We start from the raw sequence: 7,873 nt of genomic DNA on the forward strand, positions 1-7,873 counted from the left end.
GATCCAGGCTGCCTGGAACTCACAGAGATCCACCTGCCTCTGCCTCCCGAGTGCTGGGATTAAAGGAGTGTGCCACCACCGCCCAGCTGAGTAGGCTTTTTTAAAATTGAGTTTCTTATGTGTATGCATGTTTTGCCTGCATATATATGTCTGTGTGTCACTTGCATGCCTGATCCCTGTGCAGACTAGACGAGGGTGTTAGATCCCCTGGAACTGTAGTTACAGACAGTTGTAAGGTGCTGGGAATTGAACCTGAGTCCTCTGGAGGAGCAGCTAGTGTTGTTAACTGCCGAGCCATCTCCCCAGCCTGTGTAGGTGGTGTGCAGGATAACTTAGGGAGTGGGTTCTGGGGATTGAACTCAGGTTGTCAGGCTTGGCAGCACCTGCCCTCCCTTACCTGCTGAGCCATTTCATGACCCTTAAATACGAGTTTTAAATAACTAGGGTGGGACTGTCTCCCTAGTAAAGCTCATGTTTCTCTTTGTTTTTAACTATGGTTCTGTGTGCTGTGTGTGACCCCTGGGCTGCTCAGATGAAGCCCTCTCTAAGAGTCTGCCTAGGATGTTTCACACAGGCTTCTGTGTTGGTGCTGGGCTTATTCCTTCTCCATTAGGAGTAACTCCTGCTTTCCCTCTTCTGTGTTTCCGCTTCTAACAGCCTTTTCTTCTTGTTTCTTGGTTTCTAGTCCTTGTGGGCTGCCAAAAGTGGAATGACACTGGTTAGCATTGGTGGTTCAGGTCTTGGAAACCCACGTTGGACTTTGTTCTGGCCTCTCAGGCTATTTTGATCTTGTCTCCTCTAGTTCTGGAGCTCTGGTTCTAGTCCTCCTGGAAATCCTGGTCCCCACAGACCAAATGGGCCCACAAACAAACAAGTGTTTCTCATGAAATTTTCCTCCCTGGGGTTTTGTTTCTCATGGTATGCTGTTTGTTAATGAGTATTTGAACCCCACAGCTGTCAGCTCCCCCTACCTGCCCCCCAAAGTAGTGCATGAGACTTGAGGATGCTGGACTGGCAATGTGGCTCAACTGTAGGAAGGAAGAGGCAGAGGAGGGGATAGCTCCTATTGGTGGTATCTAGCCCAGCCTGGGGGAAATCACTCCGGTCAGGGTCTGGAGTATGACTCAGTTTCCTCAGGTATGAGCAAAGCTGCTAGTGCCAAGCAGAGCTGTTCCAGGAGCGTCAATGGCTATGATTAGGAAATAAAGAGGCTTGTGGCTTCAGTCATTTGTAGCTCCCTTTTAGGTCACTGTGTGTAAATACTCACGGCTCCTCCCCCTCCTGGGTCAGAGCACTAAGGCATGGCTGAGGTTGGGCCAGAACCAGCTGGCAGGCAGGGTTAGAGCAGGCTACCAGCCTCCTCTCCCTTCTGTCTCCTTTGCAGCTGCCTTGGGGTGCTGAGAGGGAGTCCCAGAACCATGCCGGATCTCCTACTACTGGGCCTGATTGGGGGCCTGACTCTGCTGTTGCTGCTGACGCTGCTGGCCTTTGCTGGGTATTCAGGACTGCTGACTGGGGTGACAGTGAGTGCTGGATCACCCCCAATCCGTAACATCACTGTGGCCTACAAGTTCCATTTGGGGTCCTATGGTGACACTGGACAGCTTTTCACGGAGAGCTGCAGCATCTCTCCCAAGCTTCGTTCCATCGCTGTCTACTATGACAACCCCCATACGGTAAGGAGCCTCCATGGGCTTCTACCTCTTGGATAAACCTGGGCCAGGTCACGGTGGGGTAGGAGAACTTGGGTTTCCAAGTAAAGGACAGGGAAATCTGAGCTGGTCCTGTATTTACCTTCTCTCTCTAAGCTTAAAGCTCTTCCAGATTTAGCCTGGACCACTGTTGCATCCAGAAGCTTTGTATTTGCCCACACTTCGTCCCTTTGCTCATGTCTACTCAAGAATTTCTGAGTGCAATAGACCCTAGCTTCTGTCTTGACCTGGATTCTCTGTCTCTTGCTGTTCTTTCTTTTTCTATCTCCATTTGAGGCCAGTGCTCTTAGGCCATCAGCCCATTCTCTACTGGTTCAATCTTGTTTGTCTGCTTTCTGTTCCTCAGCTCTCATGCCAGGTCTGTGGACTTTTGAGTGAGAGGGCAGCTTCTGGGCATGGCGCTATGAACCCTACCTCTCTAGTCACCATGGTGCTTTTCCACCCAGTGATATGGCTTTTCCATAGACCTCAAGCTACCTGTTGGGAGAGGGCCAAGTGGAGCCAAATACCCAAGATGCTGAGGTCAAAGACTAATCCAGCATCACTGGTACCCTGTAGGCGTCTGACTGTACAAAAGCCTGCAGTGAGTCAGGGCTTGCCAATGTAGTTTCCTGCTGGCTATGGGGTGGTGCTTCCCGTAGCTCGATGGGCTGGCATCTCTGTCAAGGGCTCTTTAGCCTCCATCTTTGAGCCATGCCAAACTAACCCCTAGGGGATTTTTGTTTGGACTCCTCAGCCTGGATTTCCTTGCCTGGAAAGCTCAAGTGAACAAGCCCTATACACTGCCTAAAGACAAGGCCTCACTGGGACACTTGGTAAAACAAGGGTGTGCTGATTCCTCTCTCTGCCAGGGCCTGCTCTACTCCTGCATTCTGGACATGAATTAAACCTGGTATTGCCCTCAGTAAAGTGTAGTTAGCCCCATACAGATGATTTGCCAGCAAGACACTGGACTCAGTGTCTTTAGAAGTTTGATTTGGGGGTTATGGGAAGAATACCTCAAGCATGTGAGGAAGATTCAGAGAACAGGTAGATGGGCTTTCTCTATGAGTAGAATCTGCCTCTTCCATGCAGGGCTACTTGACTTAGGAAACTATAAGAACTAGAATAACAAATGCCTGGAGGAATGGGAGGAATAGGAAGTGTGGCCTCTTGGACATGTGGACAGAGAAAGGCAGTGAGAAGGTTCCTTGGGCTAATGGAGGAGCTGTAGCAGTTGGGAAGCTGGGTGTGGCATCATTCACTGCCTTTGTTTGAGGAAGCTGGCTGGAGGGTAGGTGGAGGAGGGAAGAAGATGAGGCATGGAGGCCACTGAAAAGATTGGGCTGGTCAGGTGAGAGGTGTCACAGGCCATTTGAAGGATGAGGAAACATTGTCTGAGCTTTGCAGTCACATTGCTGGAGATGACATTACCTGAAGTCAGAAGCACTGGTGCCCAGGGACAGTGGAAGCACGTAACCCTCTCTGGTTGAGTTGCTCATTCCAGGACCAGACCGGCCAAGGGTAACAGGTCATTACTGGAGGCACAGTCTGGGAAATGAGGCAGAAGAACTCCAGTAAAATGTCCTTTTCTACTGGCCTGGTCGCTTCTTCCAGTCAGCCACCATGTGGCTCTGTTCAGGAATAGGTGGGTCTCCAGTGTCGGCTGAGCATGGTCTACCTTGGATGCTGGTGCCAGAGAGTCATGTCCTGAGAGCTCGGCCTTCGAGCTGGAAGTCCGGCTTCTGATCGTATCTTACTCCTTTTTCATGTGCGGTCTTAGGCATATCACAACTTTTCGGACCTAATGTTTTTTCCTCTGCAACATCCTGATAAAATACTTGCTTCATAGATAGGCTGTCAAGGATTCACTTAATGACATAAGGGAGGCATTCACCCCAGCACATGTTTCTCAACAGATGTTTAACAGAAGAGGGTGGTGAAACACTCATGATCATGAGCTGAGAGATCAGACTGACCTGGCAGTGGATGTCTGGTCAGCCTACAAGATGAATGAAGAGGCTAAAGTGACCACTCTGATTCTGCACTTCCCTAACTTGGAAACTTGGGTCACTCTGGAAAACACTCATGAGAGCAGAGTTACATCTTGGCATGCACTTAGGGTAGCACAGGGACAGTTGGGGCTCTGTCTGTGCACCTGAGCTAGACATTGTCTATCCAATGGTGATTGTAAAAGGTCTAGAGAATCATGAACTCCCAGGATTCAGGAGTTCACAGCCATCTGTCTAACCACTTGGTCTATACTCTGGCACTGTAATAGCAAGTATAGTAGGTGTGCAGTGGTATGGGGGGGGAGGAGACTAGGATGAAGATAGCCTGAATGAGGTACTAATCTTTTTTGTTTTAGTCAATACATAGTTGAGTCCTGGCTCTGTACCAGGCCTGTTCTTGACACTGGGGCACCATGGAGACAGTGAGATATAGTTTGCTGAGCACTTATGGTGCAGAGTCACATGGGCTGAGGGTTCAGGAACCTGAAGGTGCTGGAGATGAGACCCTGTTTCATTCCTTAGAAAAGCTGAGAACCCTAGTTTGCCACTTCCTAGTTGCCTCTGCCAGCAGTGGCCATCATGGATGTATATATAGGGAAAGAGGATATAGACCAGCCTCTGGGTGTCCCACCTCCAGTCTCCAGACACAGTACAGTAGGAGTCAGATGGACTTCTCTGTGATTGGCAGAAAGTGGCACTCTTTCAGACTCTAAGTAGAGCAGTGGGTAGCCAGCTTAGAGATTTGGCTTTAGTGATCGCCTACCTTGCTGTGGTATGAACCGACAGCTCTCTAGACATGACCATTCCTAGCCCAAGCTGTGCAAGAGGGAAGATGATTCCTGAGAAAGGCTTAGAGAAGCTCCACTCTTAGTGTGGGTCTAGAAAAATGGCAAAAGAAGAGACACCTCCCAGTCAGGACAGTAGCAATTGCTGTAAATTCTTTCATGTCGTGTGCTGCTGGAGTCCTGAGTGCTGGAGTCTTGGACGGGAGGAAACTAGGAGGTCTGAGCAGATGGTTTTTGTGAGGCAGGAAGAAGGATTACATTCTCTGACCCTGAAAGCCTTGACATAGTTGGGGTAAAGGGGTACAGGGAGGCTATGTGTGTCAGACAGTGGACAAGACCTGATATGGATTACAGGTGTTGTTCTCTCATCAATGGCCAACATTCATGAAGTACAGGCCATTTCCTCTTTAAGGTACCTCACGAGTAGGAGTGAGTTCCAGAGGTCACAGTCACAGACCTGCCCTACTTCACATATCTAATGGTTCATACTGCCTCTTGCTAGAGAAGGATCCTGGCTGGGGAAAAACTGTGCTGCTCTCAGCCCTCTTTCTACATTGGGTCCTGGAGAGATGAAAATTGACTTTAGCCTCTTCTGCTAGGATTAAAAATCCTCTAGGGATGCTTGGGGATTTAGCTCAGTGGTAGAGCGCTTGCCTAGCAAGCTCAAGGCCCTGGGTTCAATCCTCAGCTCAAAAAAAAAAAAAAAAAATCCTCTGGGGGCCTTCTGTGTTGGAAGGAAATTAACCGGGAGAACCCTGCATGCCTCACTTGGTCCTGACCACACTGGCCAGCAAATAGGCCCTTGTGGCTAGGTACTGTCACCATTCCTGTAGGTCTGCCCTGTCTACCACCTCCGTCATACCTTCCACATTTACTCCTCTGCTGTTTGGGGCTTATGCAACCTGCCTGTCTACCATTATGGTACCTGGGTGAGGCAAGAGGGTGTGGTAGCTAGTTGCATTTACCTGGCATAGGCAAATGGGATCTGCTGTTCACATCCACCGCCAAGCACTGTGCTTTTCCCAGGCATGGAATGGTAGAGGAACTGGTGGCATTCTGGACGTAAAGAATACTATGCCCCTCTCTTTCCATTAGTTCACTGAGAATCAAGGCCTAGAACACCAAGTCTGCATGACCTGAGAGTTTTAAGAGTTCTGACTTGGGTCTATACAGTGGGGTTTAGGGCTACCTTAAGGCATGTAGGTCAGATGGAGCCTGGGAAAGGATAAGGAGATAAAGTTTCCCAGGGCTGATCTCTTCAATGGGGTAGAAATATGGGCTGAGCTGCTGTTTCCTGAGGACCCAGGCTGTCCCTTCTCTGATTAACCTATGGATGTTTTCTGCCAGATGGAGCCAGACTATTGCTCTATAGTAAGTTAAGTGTAGGAAGAAAGGTCTCACAAAGTGAGCTCCTTGCTGCCCTTGGGAGGTTAAGTGAGAGGAGAGGACTCTGGATTCACCCTTCTAGTCTGAGTCAAGGCTTTAGTTGCTTCCTAGTGTGTGATTGTGTTGTGAGTCATTTGGCCTCCCAGTGAAGCTGTCTCATCTATCAAATGGAACGAAAGACTCCCTCCCGCCTCGGGTGATGAATATTGAACCCAGGGCCTTGTTCATGCTAAATGTATCCACCCCCATCCAAGGTTTTATTTTTGTGGCATCACATTGATGAGGCAAAGGCCCAGTGCCTGGCTCCTAATGGCACATTTGACACTATCCCTGGCTGTACGAGCCTTGTAGACCTTCAGGAACACCTGCTCCAAGTGTCCTGAATCTGAGGGGAGACAGTACAGGGGAAGGAAGGCTGTTGTATCTTCCTAGCTAGGGCTGAATTCTCAAATTCCCAGGTGACTGTGGGTTGCATGTTGCAGTTCCAGAGCTTGTCTGCTCAGGTTTGAACCTGACTCCCAACACTTGGTTGCTGTGTGACATTTGTTGAGTAACTTGGTATCCTGGGCCTCAGGAACAAGGTTGAGAATAGTAGTAACTGACCATGCAAGGCTATTTGGATTTGATGAACTTACTTGTGGAAAGCAGCAAGTGGTCAGGCCTTGTCAGGTGCCCGCTATCAGTGAGGTATGCTGGAGTAGGAGAGAAGGCTCCTAAGGAACTAAAGATAGCAATTCTCAGAAAGCTCCAGAACCTCTTTTAGAGTTAATATCCCAATGACTCCTTCCTTCCTTCCTTCTGAGCCTAAAGTATGGGTCCTGTCTCCTGGCCTAGTTGTTGGCATTGGCCCATATTCCAGCTGGTGACTACCCCATGTTCCTTCACATAACAGATAAGTTGATCACACATCTTGGTGTGTTGACTGTATTACCAGGTCTGGGTAAAGGAGGCCCAGTATACATCTGTAATTGGCAGATACTACTACATTTTAACTCTACAGAGCGAGATCCAGGACAGGCACCAAAACTACACAGAGAAACCCTGTCTGGGGGGAAAAATCCTATTTAAAATGTAAATGGGGGCTGGGGATTTAGCTCAGTGGTAGAGCGCTTGCCTAGCAAGCGCAAGGCCCTGGTTCGGCCCTCAGCTCCAAAAGGAAATGGTTTTAGAGCTGAGAAAGCAATGCCCTATAGAAAACTTAGCTACATGGGCTTGTTCCCCGAAAGTTCTAAGTGTAAGAAAAGCTAAAAATCTGTTTCTGGCATCAGTGAGCAGACAGAACTGGCCTTACATAGAAGCCAAGATTTCTGAACTCTGGTGCCAGGACCCTGAGGTGCCTCCCACTGGTCTCCTCATCCCTTCTGTACCCCTGCCTGTGAGCTTCATTATCTCTTCTGTTTGCACTCTCTGCCTTACTCATCCTGCCTCCAGCTTCATCCTTCTCTGATAATACGATAACAACTCTCGCACCCAGTACTTAATATATGCCAGACACCGACTCAATGTTGAAATCCAGCTACTTCACTAATCCTCCAAAGAATCCAATAAGGTGGGTGCACATCAGGAACCAAGTGGCTGGAGGTCAAGATGCCTGTCCAAGGTCACACAGGTATTACACAGAGCCACCTGGATCCAAACACAAATAGCCTGACTCCTGTCCATTGCCAGTTTTTCTCCCCTCTGGGTTCCAGAAAGGCTTTTCAACCATGTTGGACCTTGCTGATCCCAAGGCTTCTAGCTCTCAGCATCTAGGCCCCAACATCCTGCCTTGGGAGTGACAGACATTGCTACACACTTCTGTTGTAAGGGAACTTAGCTCCTAACCCTCTTCTTCCTCCCACTTCCCAAACTGCTCAGAATAGGGGGGATATATTTCTGCCCATGCCCACAGCTTTGGTCAGCCTAGGAAGGAGAAGCAAGGCAAATTTCCCCACACCCCATAGAGAAAGGGAAGGGCAGGGGATGAGGAGGAGGCTCACTCACCTAAAAAGCCAGGCTC

The sequence above is a fragment of the Onychomys torridus genome, chromosome 7 (genome assembly GCF_903995425.1).
Source record: "Onychomys torridus chromosome 7, mOncTor1.1, whole genome shotgun sequence".
In the NCBI taxonomy this organism is placed as follows: Eukaryota; Metazoa; Chordata; class Mammalia; order Rodentia; family Cricetidae; genus Onychomys; species Onychomys torridus.